The sequence below is a fragment of the Capra hircus genome, assembly GCF_001704415.2.
Source record: "Capra hircus breed San Clemente chromosome X unlocalized genomic scaffold, ASM170441v1, whole genome shotgun sequence".
Lineage (NCBI taxonomy): Eukaryota > Metazoa > Chordata > Mammalia > Artiodactyla > Bovidae > Capra > Capra hircus.
In genome coordinates this window covers 63,030,660-63,047,066 of record NW_017189516.1, presented here as the reverse complement: position 1 = coordinate 63,047,066, position 16,407 = coordinate 63,030,660, and the positions used below count along the sequence as shown (strand labels likewise).

The following is a 16,407-nucleotide window of genomic DNA, read 5'->3' as shown; positions in this document are numbered from 1 at the left end:
GTTCGCTCCCAGGGTCAGGAAGATCCCCCTGGAGGAGGGAATGGCAACCCACTCCCGTATTCTTGCCTGGAGAACCCCATGGACAGAGGAGCCTGGTGGGCTACAGTCCACAGAGTCACAAAGACAGGACATCAACTAAACACCACCAACAAATGCTGTACAGTAAGCACTGCCTAGAAACCCTAAGTTATTTCATTTCAGCATTGTTTATTGAGCACAGACTTTGCATAAGACTTGAGGATAGTAGAAAAGAAGTATCAGGGGCTTTCCTGGTGGTCCAATGGCTAAGACTCTGCATTCTAAACGCAGGGGCCCCGGTTCCATCTCTGGTCAGGAAACTAAATCCCACATGCAATGACTAAACACGCCACAGGCTGCAACTAACAGTTCCAACGCCACAGCAAAGACTGCAGCGCCCATGGACCGCAAGCAAGACCGATTGCGGCCAAATAAATTAAGGTAAAGTAAGTGAGGTGAGAGTCACTCAGCGGTGTCCCACTCTTTGCAACCCCATGGATGGCAGCCCATCAGGCTCCTCTGTCCATGGGATTCCCCAGGCAAGAATACAGGAGTGGGTTCTCATTCCCTTCTCTGGGGGATCTTCCCCATCCAGGGATCGAACCCAAGTTTCCTGCATTACAGGTGAATTCTTTACCGACTGAGCCACCAGAAGTTCTCAAGAAGTTGGAGCTAGAGAGATGTTATGGGGAGGGAGGTGGGAGGGGGGTTCATGTTTGGGAACGCATGTAAGAATTAAAGATTTTAAAATTTAAAAAATAAAAAAATTAAAAAAATTAAAAAATTAAAAAAAAAAAAAAAAGAAGTTGGAGCCAGGATTACAGCTGAGGGGGCCTGAGGTTTCCACATCACTCATGACCAATGTCTGCACGTAGTCCAGCACATGCATAGACAAAATGGGAAAATACAAGTGTATATTTTAAACCTAAAATATTTCAGAGAGATTTGTTAAAAAAAAAAAAAAAAACCTCTAGTTTCCATAAGTTAGTTTACTAAGTCTGTGAGTCTCTTTCTGTTTGCTAAGTTCATGTGTATCATTTCTTTTTAGACTTGTTATGGTTGCTGAGGGGGGAAGGGACAGTCAGGGAGAGTGGGATGGACATGGACCCACTGCTGTGTTTAACATGGAGAACCAGCAAGGACCTGCTGAACAGCACAGGGGACTCTGCTCAATACTCTGTAATAACCTCATGGTTCCCAGGGGGAAGGATGGGGGAAGGGACAGTCAGGGAGCTTGGGATGGACATGGACACACTGCTGTGTTTAACATGGAGAACCAGCAAGGACCTGCTGTCCAGCACAGGGGACTCTACTCAATACTCTGTAATAACCTGATGGTCACCGGGGGAAGGATGGGGGAAGGAATAGTTAGGAAGTTTGGGATGGACATGGACACACGGCTGTTTTTAACATGGAGAACCAGCAAGGAGCTGCTGTCCAGCACAGGGAACTCGGCTCAACACTCTGTAATCACCTTATGGTTCCCAGGGGGAAGGATGGGGGAAGGGATAGTCAGGGAGTCTGGGATGGACATGGACACACTGCTGTGTTTAACATGGAGAACCAGCAAGGACCTGCTGGACAGCACAGGGAACTCTGCTCAATACCCTGTAATAACCTGATGGTCACCGGGGGAAGGATGGGGGAAGGGATAGTTAGGAAGTTTGGGATGGACATGGACACACGGCTGTTTTTAACATGGAGAACCAAAAAGGACCTGCTGGACGGCAGAGAGAACTCTGCTCAATGTTACATGGCAGCCTGGATGAGAGGGGAGTTTGGGGGGATAGTGGATACATGTATGTGTACGGCTGAGTCCCTTTGCTGTTCACCTGAAACCATCACAACAGTGTTAACTGGCTATACCCCAATAGAAAATAAAAAAGTTCAGAAGAAAAGAACAATCTAGCGGCAGGCATCATTTATTGTCATCTTGCACACACATCCACAGAAAGAGGAAAATATAAAATTGTCTTTAAAACCACAAGATATTTCAGAGATATTTTTAAATTAAAAAATATATAGTATCATTCATCATTTAACTGTCTTTTGAGTCTCAGTGACTTGCTGAATTTCTAAATGAAAAATGGGAGAAGTTGAATTTTGATAGACTTTCATGAGTAGCTAAAAAATTGAGTAAAATGCATGCTCAGATGAGAATACTACTTATTGCAAGGTTTTAGCAGGGTGTCCCAGACATGTCTAATGTGCAGATAAATGTCCCAATTAACATAAATCATCTTAATTTGCACCCTAATGTATCCAACCCAGACTTTATCTCTTTTCTGTCACAATCTTCCAAACCACATTCGGTTTTGAAAAGACGCATATTTAATAAAACATGTGTTTCTGTCTTGGATTTGCTCCCAACTTTAAGCAATGCTCGAATTGTTTCATTTTTAGAATTAGGAAAATCCAGCGAGGAGAAACAGAGAGAAATCTTCCTTAGCAGTTAAAGAGTAACTGAAAATACAGATCACCAATTACACACAGTTCTACTCTGCCGAAAACATCCCAGCATTCTGATGATTCTCAAGAAATTCATTTCGTCTTCACTTTGCTAATTTTGAACCAAATCTTTACAACAAACTTAAAAAGTACTAGAGTCGTTATCCAGCAAATGGTGCAAAGAAACAGCTATAAATGTACATTTATAGCTTTCACGTAAGACTTAAAAGGATTAAAGTCCAAAATCCTTAACGTTCCTAAACTGTATCCCTCTAAATTTTTCTAGGTGTGGACTAGAATGGGAAATTTGATAAAGCTTTTCTATGACAGTGTCTTTAAAATAATACAGAAAAGAAGAAACTAAAAATTCAAGGGACATGAATACTGGCAGAGATCTTCAAAGTAGACATTTAGAAATAAATCACAGAAGGATGTTGAATGATCCATGAATGAGTTATTCAGTCATGCCTGATTCTTTTGACCCCGTGGACTATAGCCCACCAGGCTCTTCTGTCCAGGGACTTCTCCAGGCCAGAATACTGGAGTGGGTTGCCATTCCCTTCTCCAGCAAATCATCCAGACCCAGGGATTGAACCTAGGTCTCCAGCATTGCAGGTGGATGCTTTACCATCTGAGCCACCAGGGAAGTTCATATATTTTAGTAAATCGTTCTGGTCTATGAACAAGCTGAACCATCAAAGGAGACCCACCTTGCCTCACGTGGCCAGCTTTTCCAACCATAAACTGATTCAATGACAGGGGTGGTTTCTCCAGCCTGACTCACCTACAAGTCCAACAGTGACGCCTCGGTTTTTAAGGCTTGTTAACAGGCAACATTTGATGTCCTCATTCTCTCAGTGAATACGTACAGGGTGCCTGACAACTGCTCGTTTCTTCAACACATAGCCAATAAACACCCCCTTGTGAGGGCAAGGCAAAAAAACGTTTCAACCCACACGTGTAGCCAAAGCATGGAAATGCCTTTGAGTTTGGGCGAGCACGGAAACGGAAGCAAGCAGGAGATGAAATATGAAAACAGCAGGCGGGGTTCCCTGGTGTTCCAGCCATTAACAATCCGCCTGCCAGTGACGGGACATGGGTGCAATGCTTGGTCAGGGACGATTCCACGTGTCACAGAGCAACCAAGCCCGTGTGGCACAGCCATTATGAAGCCTGCGGTCCACAAGAGAACCCAACACAGTGGGAAGCCCATGCACCTCAACCAGACAAAGCCTGTGAAGCAACAAAGACCCAGCACAGCCAAAAATAGACAGATCAATTGATATTTTTTAAGAAGAAAGCAACGGTGTGCAGCCCAGTTTACGGTGTGAGGAAGGCAGGGAGAGCTTGGCTTGGTTGGACCAGGAAAGCTAAAGACAGCTGGTATACCAGCAGCGACGTCCTCGGAGAACCCTACGTGAGGAAGCTTGTAACCCTACGTGATAGGCAGGCGGGAAGCTCCTTCCGCAAAGCCAAATAGGTCACGGAAAGGAATGTGAGGTTCCTGTTAAGCATCATTCATACGCAGCCCTTCTTTGTGAGCTCTTTTAGGCTGAGAAGGAGCAGCAGAAAGTCAAAGATAAATAATACGAAAAACCTCCCTCATAGGCACTTACTACCTGCCTCTATTTCAATGAGCTTTCACTGATTCCTCGACCTATTTTGCAACCATCTCTACAAGTAGGGACTCTCCTATAAGCCTCTTCGAGGAGGAGAAAACTGGAACGCGACAAATCAGCTATTGCAGTTCACCCCCTGGGAAGTGTCAGAGGCGCCCTGGCCACAGTCGCACCGAAGAGCATCAAAGAGGGTGGTCAGTAGTGCCCATCGGAGAGGTGAGGGGGTGAGAGGAACAGAGCCGTAGCCTCGTGTGAAGGACAAAGGATGCCTGTATGTGAAATAGCGAAAATATACACGTAGCTCTCTGCCCCTGCTTTCCGGCAAAAAGCTCCTAACTGGGTCTGTTAGTTGCTCAGTCGTGCCCGACTCTTTGCGACACCTTGGACTGTAGCCCACCAGGCTCCTCTGTCCACGGGATTCTCCAGGCAAGAATACCAGAGTGGGTTGCCATTCCCTTCTCCAGGGGATCTTCCAGACCCAGGGATTGAAGCTAGGTCTCCCGCATTGCAGGTGGCTTCTTTACCATCTGAGCCACCAGGGAAGCCCTGTATTTTAGTAAATCGTGTTGGTCTATAAACAAGCTGAACCATCAAAGAAGACCCACCTTGCCTCATGTGGCCAGCTTCTCCAACCATAAACTGACTCGATGACAGAGGTGGTTTCTCCAGCCTCTCTGCCTCACCTACAAGTCCAACAGTGACGCCTCAGTTAACACTTGTTAACAGGCAACGTTTGATTTCTCCATTCTCTCAGTGAATATGTATAGGGTGCCTGACAATTGCTGCTTTCTTCAACACATAGCCAGTGAACACCCCCTTTGGAAGGCAACCTGGGTCCCCTGCATTGCAGGCAGATTCTTTACCACCTGAGCCACCAGGGACGCCCACCAAGTCTTTCATGGGCCATCAGTAAGGTCTCTTCGGCAGCTGCTCTGATCTCCACACTTCTCTGATCCCCAATGCTCCCATCCTTCATGATCTGTTCAAGACCCTCCCAGCGGGCAACTGTCGGTCCTTTAGGAAGGTGTCCAGTGAACTTGGTCTAAAGAAGCATTCCCCCTCCTTGCCGTTCTCCCCTAGGGCCATAAACATGACGTCACCCTGATTCAAGGAATGACATCACCTACACATATGTCAGCATCGGAGTCCTCCAACAGACCACAAGACTCCAAGACCAAGACGGTGTCTCCTGCTTATCTAGCAACCCCCATGGCAAGTCCCATGCCCGCCCAGGACTGCCCAGCGTGTTAAAACACATGACTGTGCTTCTAAAGGTTCTGACACTCACAGCGACTGGGAGATTGTTTTCCATGTTCCCATCCATCCAGTTGGTCAAGGTCAAGAAATACCATCCTCAGGGAGCAGAGAAGAGAGAAGGGGTGAAGGGCTGGACAGCGTGTCACCTCATGCAAACACGCATAAGACAGAAGGTCTGTTATTTGCTCAACTGTTTACAATCTGTGAGCTGCAAGTGGAAAAATACACTGGGGCAGACCAACGTGGCATCTTCTGTTTGCTTAGCGTCGGACGCTGGAGAGAGGGCTGAAGATGAGATAGGGCAAACCCTACATCCTGGGGGCTTCCCAGGTGGCTCAGATGGCAAAGAGTCTGCCTGCAATGCAGGAGACCCAGGTTGGATCCCTGGATCACGAAGATCCCCTGGAGAAGGGCATGGCAACCCACTCCACTATTCTTGCCTGGAGCATCCCATGGACAGAGGAGCCTGGCGGGCTACAGTCCACGGGGTCGCAGAGAGTCAGACATGACTAAGCAACTAACACCTCTCTGTCCAGGGTTAATTTCGGGGCAGTTTCGATTTTCTGACATAAAGGCCACCGTGAGCTTTAAGGATCCAGGTTTGGGACGGGCTGCCTGTCACTTAAGATGTCCATCCCCCTGCATTCGATTTCAGTGACACATTTCAAATCGCAAACCGCCCCCCTCCCCAGCCCTGCCCTTTTCCCAATCTGTCTGTGATGTCTCACGCGATCGCCGAGACACTGAGTAAAATCCCTGCAGCGTGCGGTCTCCATAATCACGGTGTCCAACGAGCCCTATTCACATGGAGAGTCTTAATTACAATGATCACGGCTCTCGAATCACACAGAATTAAGAGCTGGAGAGGACCTGGGGATGGGTCCAACCCACTCATTTCACAGTCGAGGGGGCAGGAGGCTGCCTCCCTTGTAAGCACTGTGATTAAAAAGTGGAGGGGCCCCATCCTCGCCCCGGGATGGGTGATGCTGTTTTAGGGTAGAGCGCCATCCTAGCAATCTTCATGAGGGCTTCCCTGGAGACGCAGCGGATAAGAATCCGCCTGCCTGTGCAGAGGACACAGGTTCGATCCCGGGTCCAGGAAGATCCCACGTGGCATCAGAGCTACTCAGCCCATGCACTCCCCGGAGCCTCGCAACCAGAGCAAGCCACTGCAGTGAGAAGTCTACTGGTGAGTAGACCGTCCCCACAACCCATCTCTTTCTGCACCTAGAAAAAGCCCAGGTGCAGCAATAAAAACCCAGCACAGCCAAAAATAAAAATGAAATGAGGAAGGGGATGTCTGTAGACATCTGGCTGATTCACAGTGTTGCACAGCAGACACTAACAGCCCATTGGAAAGCAAAGTGAAAGTGAAGTCACTCAGTCGTGTCCGACTCTTTGCGACCAGTGGACTGTAGCCCACCAAGCTCCTCCGTCCTTGGGATTCTCCAGGCAAGAATACTGGAGTGGGTTGCCATTGCCTTCTCCATACTCCAATTAAAAATGTTCGGTGAGCAAAAAAAAAAAAAAAAAAAAAAAAATTAATTAAAAAAAAAAAGTAGGGACTATTGCTTCTGGAAGCCAGAAGTCCTAAAGTCAAGGTGTCCTCCCTGCCTTTGAAGACTCCCTGGGAGGGTGTTCCCTGCTGTGTTCTAGAATCAGAGGGCTCTTGGCCAGGGTGGGCCCTCCCTCCCTGACTCAGAGCTGTTGCCAGGCACTCCCATCGCCATCTTCTCCTCGTGTGTTGTCTGTTCCGGCCCTGCCTTGTCTGTGTCTGCACGTGGCGTTTGCCCCTCTTAAAGGGGATGTTAGATCACAGCCTGCTCCAATGATCTCATCTTTCCCGACATCTGCAAAGCCCGCACTTTTAAACAAGGTCACCTTCGGAGGTCCTCAGGGTTGGAGAAGGGCAATTCAACTCACCGGGCCGGGTTTATCTACAAAATGAGATGGTCGGGCTTCGGACTTTTTGGCTTTAAGTGTCTAAGTGTTAATCCTAGAAAGAAATAGAAGAAAATTGCTCCAGGTGTGTGTGTATGCATGTGTGTGTGTGTGTGTGTGTATGTGTGTGTGTATGTATATGTGTATGTGTATGTGTGTGTGTGTGTGTGTGACACACATTTGGAATCCCAAAACAAGAACATTCTAACCATGGGCTGGATGGTTGCTTTCAACCAGGTATTTTATTGTAGTTTTCCTTTATACAAAAAACTACTTTCTGTACATTTGCATGAAGCCAGAAGGTGTGTTTTCTGCAGAAGCCACATGCAACCCAGGACCCCCCCCCCCAGCAATGTAAGGAGAATGGTAACCAGATGGGCCCTGGGAACAATTTGCATGCGAGCATCCAAAGCTCTTTCCCAGGAATGGCCCTGGCGGTTCAGTGGTGAAGGATCGGCCTGCCAATGCAAGGGAAACTGGTTCGAGTCTTGGCCAGGGAAGATCTGACTTGGGACAGCTAAGCCCGATCGCCATCTGACCGGCCACAGGACAGCTAAGCCCCTGAACCACAAGTACTGCGTCCAGGAGTCCGCCTGGAGCCCAGGAGTCACCATGAGACAAGCCACCAGAATAAGAAGTCCGTGAACCACAACTAGAGAAAGCTGGTCCAGCAAGGAAGACCCAGCACACCCAGAACTAATAATATAAAATAAACGATATGATGATCCCGAAATAAACAATATTAAAAAAACACGAAACTGATGATAAAGGAATTGCTGGAGATGACCAACACCTTGCAAAGCATAGTAAAACGGAATAATCTAAAAAGAAAGAAAGAAAGCTCTTTGCCATCCCTGAGTAATGAACTGACTTTTTTCCTTGCCTCTATTTTCCCGGAGCCCAGATTCTTCACCTCTTTCCTTGTGGTTCAGACTCTCATTTTCAATCTGCTCTAGTCATTAGTTTACACATTGTTGCCACGGCATCAACACCTCAACCACATAAGGAAGAGTCTTAAAAACACACACAAGGAAAAGTAAAGCATTGCTGTTTACAAACTACAAAAGGAATATGATGAAATCCTTATCCATTGTAGCAAACATACAAACCAAAGAAATGTTTGTAGAAGAAAAAACAAAAAACAGCAATCATCATGATCCAATTTTACGGAGATAAACTGTTAAGTATTCGTTAGGGTGTCTCATCTCGGTTGTTAGGGACCATTATGCAGTGGGTATCAGCAGTTTAAATGAAGCATGCAAGGTACTGCTATTTTATTACCACCTGAATGAAAATCACTGTTGCTGCATAATCCTTTGATCATTAAAAAAAAGGGAGAAGGTGCCCATGTCTTATAGAAATTAAAAATGATAATAGAAAGTAAGTTATAATGCAGTCACTTATCACAGATCTTACACTGCCTTCTTTGGGGTCAACGATATTCAATCTGAACCTCTGAGGTTAACAACAGCATGTCTCAAAAACACCCTTTCCCCACACAAATCCATCTTGTGATCACTCACAGAATATTAACACTTCTTATTTTGCGGAAGAATCTAAATTTAAGCCATCAATGCAACACTATACAGAAGGCAACACCATTTTCAAGGCGTCAGAAACTCTGCAAAGAACGTCTCTATGGTTTCCACGGATGCCAATGACGTCTCAACAACAGGCAGCTCTCCCCCATTCATGCTCATCTATAGAAGTGCAAATCGTATTCCAGGCATCAAATGTTCCAACACTGTCTCAACCCTCATCTACCGAGTGTTCCAACTGCAACGCGATTCTGTCCAGTTGTAGATAAGTTGCTGCATTTTGCTCGGCACTTTGTTCTGAAACATAGTCACTGAGATTTTGCTGTTCCTGTTTCCCCTTTTTATTTGCTCTGAAGTGCTCCCTTATACAAATCAATTCCATCTTCCTTTGTGGACAAGAACAGAGTAATGAGTATCTGCAACACCATCCTCCTTCGCATTACAACCAACATAATTCAAAAAAGCCTGGTTTGTATAAAACAGAGCTTCCAAAATAATACAATTACTACCTCTCATGGCAAACAGTTCCCCCAGTTTTTATGATCATGCCTGGCACTCATACTAGGCTAACAGAATCCCAAGTGCATGAACTCAGTAGCATCTGACTCTTTGAGATCCCATGGACTGTAGCCTGCCAGGCTCCTCTGTCCATAGGGATTCTCCAGGCAAGGATCAGAGAAGGCAATGGCACCCCACTCCAGTACTCTTGCCTGGAAAATCCCATGGATGGAGGAGCCTGGAAGGCTGCAGTCCATGGGGTCACTAAGAGTCAGACACGACTGAGCGACTTCACTTTCACGCATTGGAGAAGGAAATGGCAACCCACTCCAGCGTTCTCACCTGGAGAATCCCAGGGACGGGGGAGCCTGGTGGGCTGCCATCTATGGGGTCGCACAGAGTCGGACACGACTGAAGCGACTTAGCAGCAACAGCAGCAGGCAAGGATCCTGGAGTGGGTTGCCATTTCCTTCTCCAGGGGATCTTTCCCACTCAGGGATTGAACCCTGGTCTCTTGTATTGGCAGGTGGATTCTTTACCACTCTGCCAAGACAATGAAATTCGCTTTTATTTGACAACATCAATGATAATCACGTCATCCCTCTTCTTTTACTCTACAAGTTAGAAACCCAAGAGGTATTATTTTTCTCAAATATGGACCCACTGACTGAAAGGGTCTATGCCATTGCGCTGAAGGACGAAATAAACTTAGAATCGGACAGTACAGTGGTGGTTGTCAAGGGCTGGGGGATGGAGGAAATGGGGAGACGGCAGCCAAAGGGTCAGAACTTCCAGTTAGGAGATAAGGTCTGACAACACAGTGAGTCCCCTACCCATGAACTGGTTCTGTCCGGAGACCACGTTCTTAAATCCGATTTGTTCCAAAGTCCATTCAGAGTGAGCCCAGGGGCCCAGCTAACACAAGCAGTCCTGCTTTGTCACGGGTTTATAACACATTCACTTCTTTCAAAGTTTGCAACGTGAAGGTTCATATGCAGGGGACTCATTGGACTGTCTCCTCCGCTTGAACACTGTTGAGAATAGACCTTCAAGGTGCTCACCACAAATGAGAAATGGTAATTGTGTGGCGTAACGGGGCTGGTGGCTAATACCACGGTGGCAGTTATTCTATAATATATAAAGGTATCAAGTCACCAGACTGGACACCTTCCACTTTGCCACGCTATGGACTGTATAGCCTACCAGGCTCCTCCGTCCATGGGATTTTTCCAGGCAAGTGTCTTGGAGTGGGTTGCCATTTCCTTCTCCAGGGGATCTTCCCGACCCCCGGGTCTCCCGCATCACAGGCAGATGCTTTACCATCTGAGCCACCAGGGAAGTTACCTTCCACTTATAATGTATCAGTCATGTCTCAGGAAACCCATCATGGGAAGAAAGGATGAGACAGACCAACAGTGATGACAAAGCCCCTCGGTTAGCCACCTGACCCTAAACTGTCTTAACCAGGGGCCCCCTAAGAATGATGAAGGTGAAAGCCTCTCAGTCGTGTCTGACTCTTTGCAACCCCTTGGACTATACAGTCCACGGAATTCTCCAGGCCAGAATACTGGAGTGGGTAGCCTTTTCCTTCTCCAGGGGATCTTCCCAAACCAGGGATCCAACCCAGGTCCCCCACCTTGCAGGTGGATTCTTTACCAGCTGAGCCAGCAGGGAAGCCCTATAATTGGGTAGCTTAGGTTGCTAGTGTTTCGTCTTTATTTTTGTAAATAGGATACACAGCACGGACTATTAACCAAACTGACAACATTTGGCCTTCTCTGTTGGTCCAGTGGGTAAGCATCCACCTGCCAATGCAGGGGACATGGGTTTCATCGCTGGCCCGGGAACTAAGACCTCACAGGCAACTAAGCCTACTGACCCTACACTCAGTAGGTTTGGAACCGGGAGCCCCAACTACTGAAGCGCACTTGCCCGAGAGCCTGTGTTCTGCAACTAGAGAGTAAACTCCACCCACCCTCCCCAAATCCATTGCTGCAACGGGAAAAAGCCCATGGGTAGCAAAGAAGACCCAGCAGCACAGCCAAAAACCAATCAACATACTTCTTCTTAAAAAAGAAAAAAGATAAAATTGGGTTAAGTATGAGCTACCAGGGGTTCCCTGGTGGCTCAACTGGTAAGGAATCCGCGTGCAATGCAGGAGACCCTGGTTCGATTCCTGGGTCGGGAAGATCCCCTGGAGAAGGGATAGGCCACCCACTCCAGTATTCTCGGGCTTCCCTGGTGGCTCACCTGGTAAAGAATCCACCTGCAATGCAGGAGACCTGGGTTCGATCCCCAGGTTGGGAAGATCCCCTGGAGAAGGCACTAGCTACCCACTCCAGGATTCTTGCCTGGAGAATCCCATGGACCGAGGAAGCCTGGCGGGCTGCAGTTCATGGGGTCACAAAGAGTCAGACTAAGCAACTAAGCACAAGCACTGAACAACTAAGCACAGCACCTGAGCTAGCAAAGGGGGATAAAAATGCAGGAATGTGTGTGTGTGTGTGTGTGTGTGTGTGTGTGTGTGTGTGTAGATGCCTTTGTAATGATGGGGCAAAGTTTACCATCCAAGTCTCTCCATCTCTGCCTCTCCTATGGGTACCCAGATAAAATGGGTACCAGTGATCCCAGAAGGGACCCAGTCACACCGGTCCATACTCACAAAGCTTTCCTTCTAAGGAGAACAATGGCTCAGGTGAGGCAGGCTTCCTCCCTAAGGAGCTGGTAAGCTAAGACTGAGTATCACAGGACACACTCTGGTTCTTTTAAAAATAACTTGAGGACGGCTTTTTGCTGAGTCTATAACCTACTTTCACATTAGAGTGGTTCCTTCAATAAGAATTCTCAAGAAAAAAAAACGCAGAGGGTCAGAGACACCCAAAACTCAAAAGACACATCAACCAACTGCAACGCACAGACCTTGGGTAAGCTGCTGCTGCTGCTGCTAAGTCACTTCAGTCGTATCCGAGCAAACTAGTAAAAAAAACAAACTAAAAATCCTCTGAGTTTGGTAACTTCATTGTTGGTGATACTGAGAGGCTGTTGATAATTTTTAGAGGGAGTAAAGATACAACTGTTATATCTGGGGAAAAAAAATAGTTCTTTTTCATCTTAAAGTAGTGGACTGACATGTCAGGACATGAATCATACATCCCCATAATGAGATTTGGTGAGGGAAGGGGCATGGCGTTATATAGGAACATTTAGATCAGGCATTCATAATTGTTAAGGTTGAGTGATGGGGTACTTGGGATTCATTATTCCATTTTCTTTCTTTCTTTTTTTTTTTTTTCCTTGCAAGTACTTGAAAACTTCAACAGTAAAGTAATCCCTAAGATTTCAAGCACATAAGTTTAAAAAAACACGCACGCAAAAGATAAACAAGTTTACAAATCAAAACAGCATATACATCAATCTACAAAACAAAATAAGTAATGCCCCTGTGGTAAAGCATGTGGGATTTATATGTATGAATTTGAAAATAATTTATAGGTACAAGACTACATAAACCCTCTACCAGCCAAAAAATAAAGACATTGCATATAAATCAATGAAGTTAAAACAGTCTTTCATACCACATATAAAAATAAACTCAAAATGGCTGAAAGACTTTATTATAATACATGACACTGTAAAACTCCCAGGAGAAAACCCAGGCACAACATTCTCTGACATAAATTGTAGCAGTGTTTTCTTAGGTCAGTCTCCAAAGGCAAACAGATAAGAGCAAAAATAAACAAATTGGACCTAACCAAATTTGAAAGCTTTTTTTCACAGCAGAGGAAGTCCCAAACGAAATGAAAAGACAACCTACAGAATGAGAGAGAAATACATCCAAGAGCCAGGATGGACAAGGGCTTAATTTCCAAAATAAACAAACAGCTCATGCAACCCAAGGACAGAAAATCACAAGCAACCCCATCCGAACACGGGCAGAAGACCTAAATGGACATTTCTCCAAAGAAGACATACAGATGGTCAACAGACGCTGAAAAGATGCTCAACGTCGCTAATTATAAAAGATATGCAAAAGAAAGCTGCAAGGAGGTTAGCACCTCACACCGGTCAGAATGGCCGTCATCAAAACCTCTGCAAACAGTTAACGATGAAGAAGGCGTGGAGAAAAGGCCCCCTCCTCCACTGCAGGTGGGGATGGAAATTGGTTCCTTAAAAGAAATAAAATTAGAGCTACCATATGATCCATCAAGCCTACCTCCTGGGCATACATCTGTAAAAGGCAAAAACTCGAATCTGAAACAATACAGGCATCGTGATGTTCACGGCAGCAAGTATTCACAGTGGCGAAGACAGGGAACTCACCTACCTAAGTGCCCACCAACAGGTGAAGGTATAAAGATATGCTCCATACATACAAAGGAACACTAGTCAGCTGTAACAAAGGATGGAATAATGTCATCTGCAGCAACACGGTGGGACCCAGAGACGATCACACTGAGTGAATTTAGTCAAAGGCAAACATACAGTATCACTTACAAGCTAAGCCTCGAAAAATAGTACAAAGGCACTTCTATACAAAACAGATACAGACTCACAGACACAGGAAACAAACTTACGGTTACCAAGAGGGAGAGGCAGGGAGGGATACTGGAGGGATATTCGGAGGGATATTGCAAGGCAGGGAGGGATACTGCAGGGATATTCGGAGGGATATTGCACCTGTAGCTTATTTTCAAATTCATACCTATAAATCCCACATGCTTCACTAGAGGGGCATTACTTATTTCATTTTGTAGTTTGATGTATATACACTGTTTTGATTTGTAAACTTGTTTATCTTTGGTGTGTGTGTGTGTTTTTAAACTTGCGCTTGAAGTCTTAGGGATTATTTTACTGTTGAGATATGTTACTGTTGAAGGTTTCAAGTCCCTGGGTTAGCAGAGACTGCTATATACAGAATAAACAAGGACGTGCTGTAGTGCATTCAGTATCTTATAATAACCGAAAGTCAATATCTTATAATGCCCTGTAATAGAAAAGAAAATAAATGGTTAGGGTGTAACGTCCTGAGAGAATTAGTCACAGAAAATAACACTCATGGACATTTGTGGGACATTTGTGACAACCTTAAAGAGGCTTTTGCAGCAATACTTTGGGAAATGTAGAGTTCAGAAGGAGAATCCCTTAGACAGAGGAGCCTGCTGGGCTACGGTCCATGGGGTCGCAGAGTCAGACACGAATGAAGCGACTTAGCATGCAAGCATACAGATAAAGATGGACACATAGGTAAATAACTAAATTGTTTAAATATTCAGATAATAGTAAAATATACAGAAAATTCAGAGATCATTGTACAAGTTGTGTAGTGTTTAACCAGTGGCTTATCGGGTGAGGATTGATGCTAACATTCGTTTCAGAAGTTCTCTATTCCTATAAGAGGCCTCTCATCCCTTCTTTGCAAAGAAAATCACACTGTCCTTAAAATGTCCTTGAAAAGGTTTCATGTGCTTCTGTGTGCTTGACAAAGTAGACTCATAGAATTCCAAACAGGAGGCTTCTCAAGATATGCTGAAATGATGATCACCTGTGTGCATATGACAATTTCATAGCAAGCCCCACAGCCATGTTAAGAGGACAAGCTCAGGTTCTACAGTATCGATCAAGGTGAAAAGGTGACCCCGTGTCTATGAGCGTTTCAAAATCTACCCTCCCTGTGGTACCGGTGGAAAAAAGGTCAGGAGTCTGTTCCCTCAAATTTGTGCCTCTTGATTAAAAAAATTCTACTCCCTTGAATTTATTCATCCACCTCCACTTTATAATCATAAGGGCTTTGATGTAGGTCATAGCTGAATGGCCTGGTGGTTTTCCCCACTTTCCTTAATTTAAGCCTGAATTTTGCAAAAAGGAGCTCAAGATCTGAGCCACAGTCAGCTCCAGGTTTTATTTTTGTGACTGTATAGGAGATCAAACCAGTCCATCCTAAAGGAGGTCACTCCTGGGTGTTCTTTGGAAGGACTGATGCTAGAGCTGAAACTCCAATACTTTGACCACCTGATGCAAAGAACCAACTCATTGGAAAAGACTGATGACTCGATGGACGTGAGTTTGAGTGAACTCCTGGAGCTGGTGATGGACAGGGAGGCCTGGCATGCTGTAATTCATGCAATCACAAAGAGTCGGACACGAGTGAGCGACTGACCTGAACTGAACTGATGCTGAGAAAGACTAAAGGGAGGAGGAGAAGGGGAAGACAGAGGATGAGATGGTTGGATGGCATCACCAACTTGATGGACATGAGTTGGAGCAAAGTCCAGGAGTCAGTGATGGACAGGGAAGCCTGGAGTGCTGCAGTCCATTGGATTGCAAGGAGTCAGACATGATTAGTGACTTAACAACAACAAGGAGAAATAGAAAAATATTGGGATGAACTGTGAGCAGGAGTGAGCCCCAGGCCACTCTGAAACTTGCAGCCCAGGAGGGTTGCAGATTAATGCAATGAGGGACTTAATAACAAGAAGAAATAGAAAAATACTGGGATGAACTGTGAGCAGGAGTGAGCCCCAGGCCACTCTGAAACTTGCTGCCCAGGAGGGTTGCAGATTAACGCAATGAGGGACCGTGAGCAACACTGCGACCTCTGCCAGTCCACTGAGGTGGAAGGCGGCATTTTTGCAAGCTGAGTTCCCCCAGGTCAGTGTGCTGAGCAGAGCTGACCCACAAGAGAGGAAGAGGCCCAAGGAAACAGCAGAAGTCACATTTGCTGTTCTAGACCTTTCAAGAACAGAATCCTCCCAGGTACAAACCCCGGATGGGACTTTTCCTCGTGGTTCTACAGCCGAGGATGGGTTCCCTGGTGGCTCAGCAATCAAGATGCTGGAGACCCGTGCTCCATCCCACTCCAGGGGTCTTGCCTGGAGAAGTTCATGGACAGAGGAGCCTGGTGGGCTCCACTTCATGGGGTCGCAGTGAGTCGAACACTACTGAGCCATTGACACGTTCAGCTTCACACGCTAAATATCCACAGCTTCACATCCACTCATCCCTATGTTTGCGAAGGAAAGACTGACAATCGGTGAAGAAATGACGGAGGCAGCACGGAGTCCCCTTACACAGAAATTCTAAACAATCCA

The 16,407-nt window shown here is 46.0% G+C and overlaps 1 protein-coding gene across 2 annotated transcripts in view; it reads right to left on the bottom strand.

The window, feature by feature from the left end:
• The window catches only part of NLGN4X (neuroligin 4, X-linked), a 396,345-nt gene that overhangs the window by 357,949 nt on the left and 21,989 nt on the right, over positions 1–16,407 (bottom strand). The gene's annotated exons all lie outside the window — the stretch shown is intronic.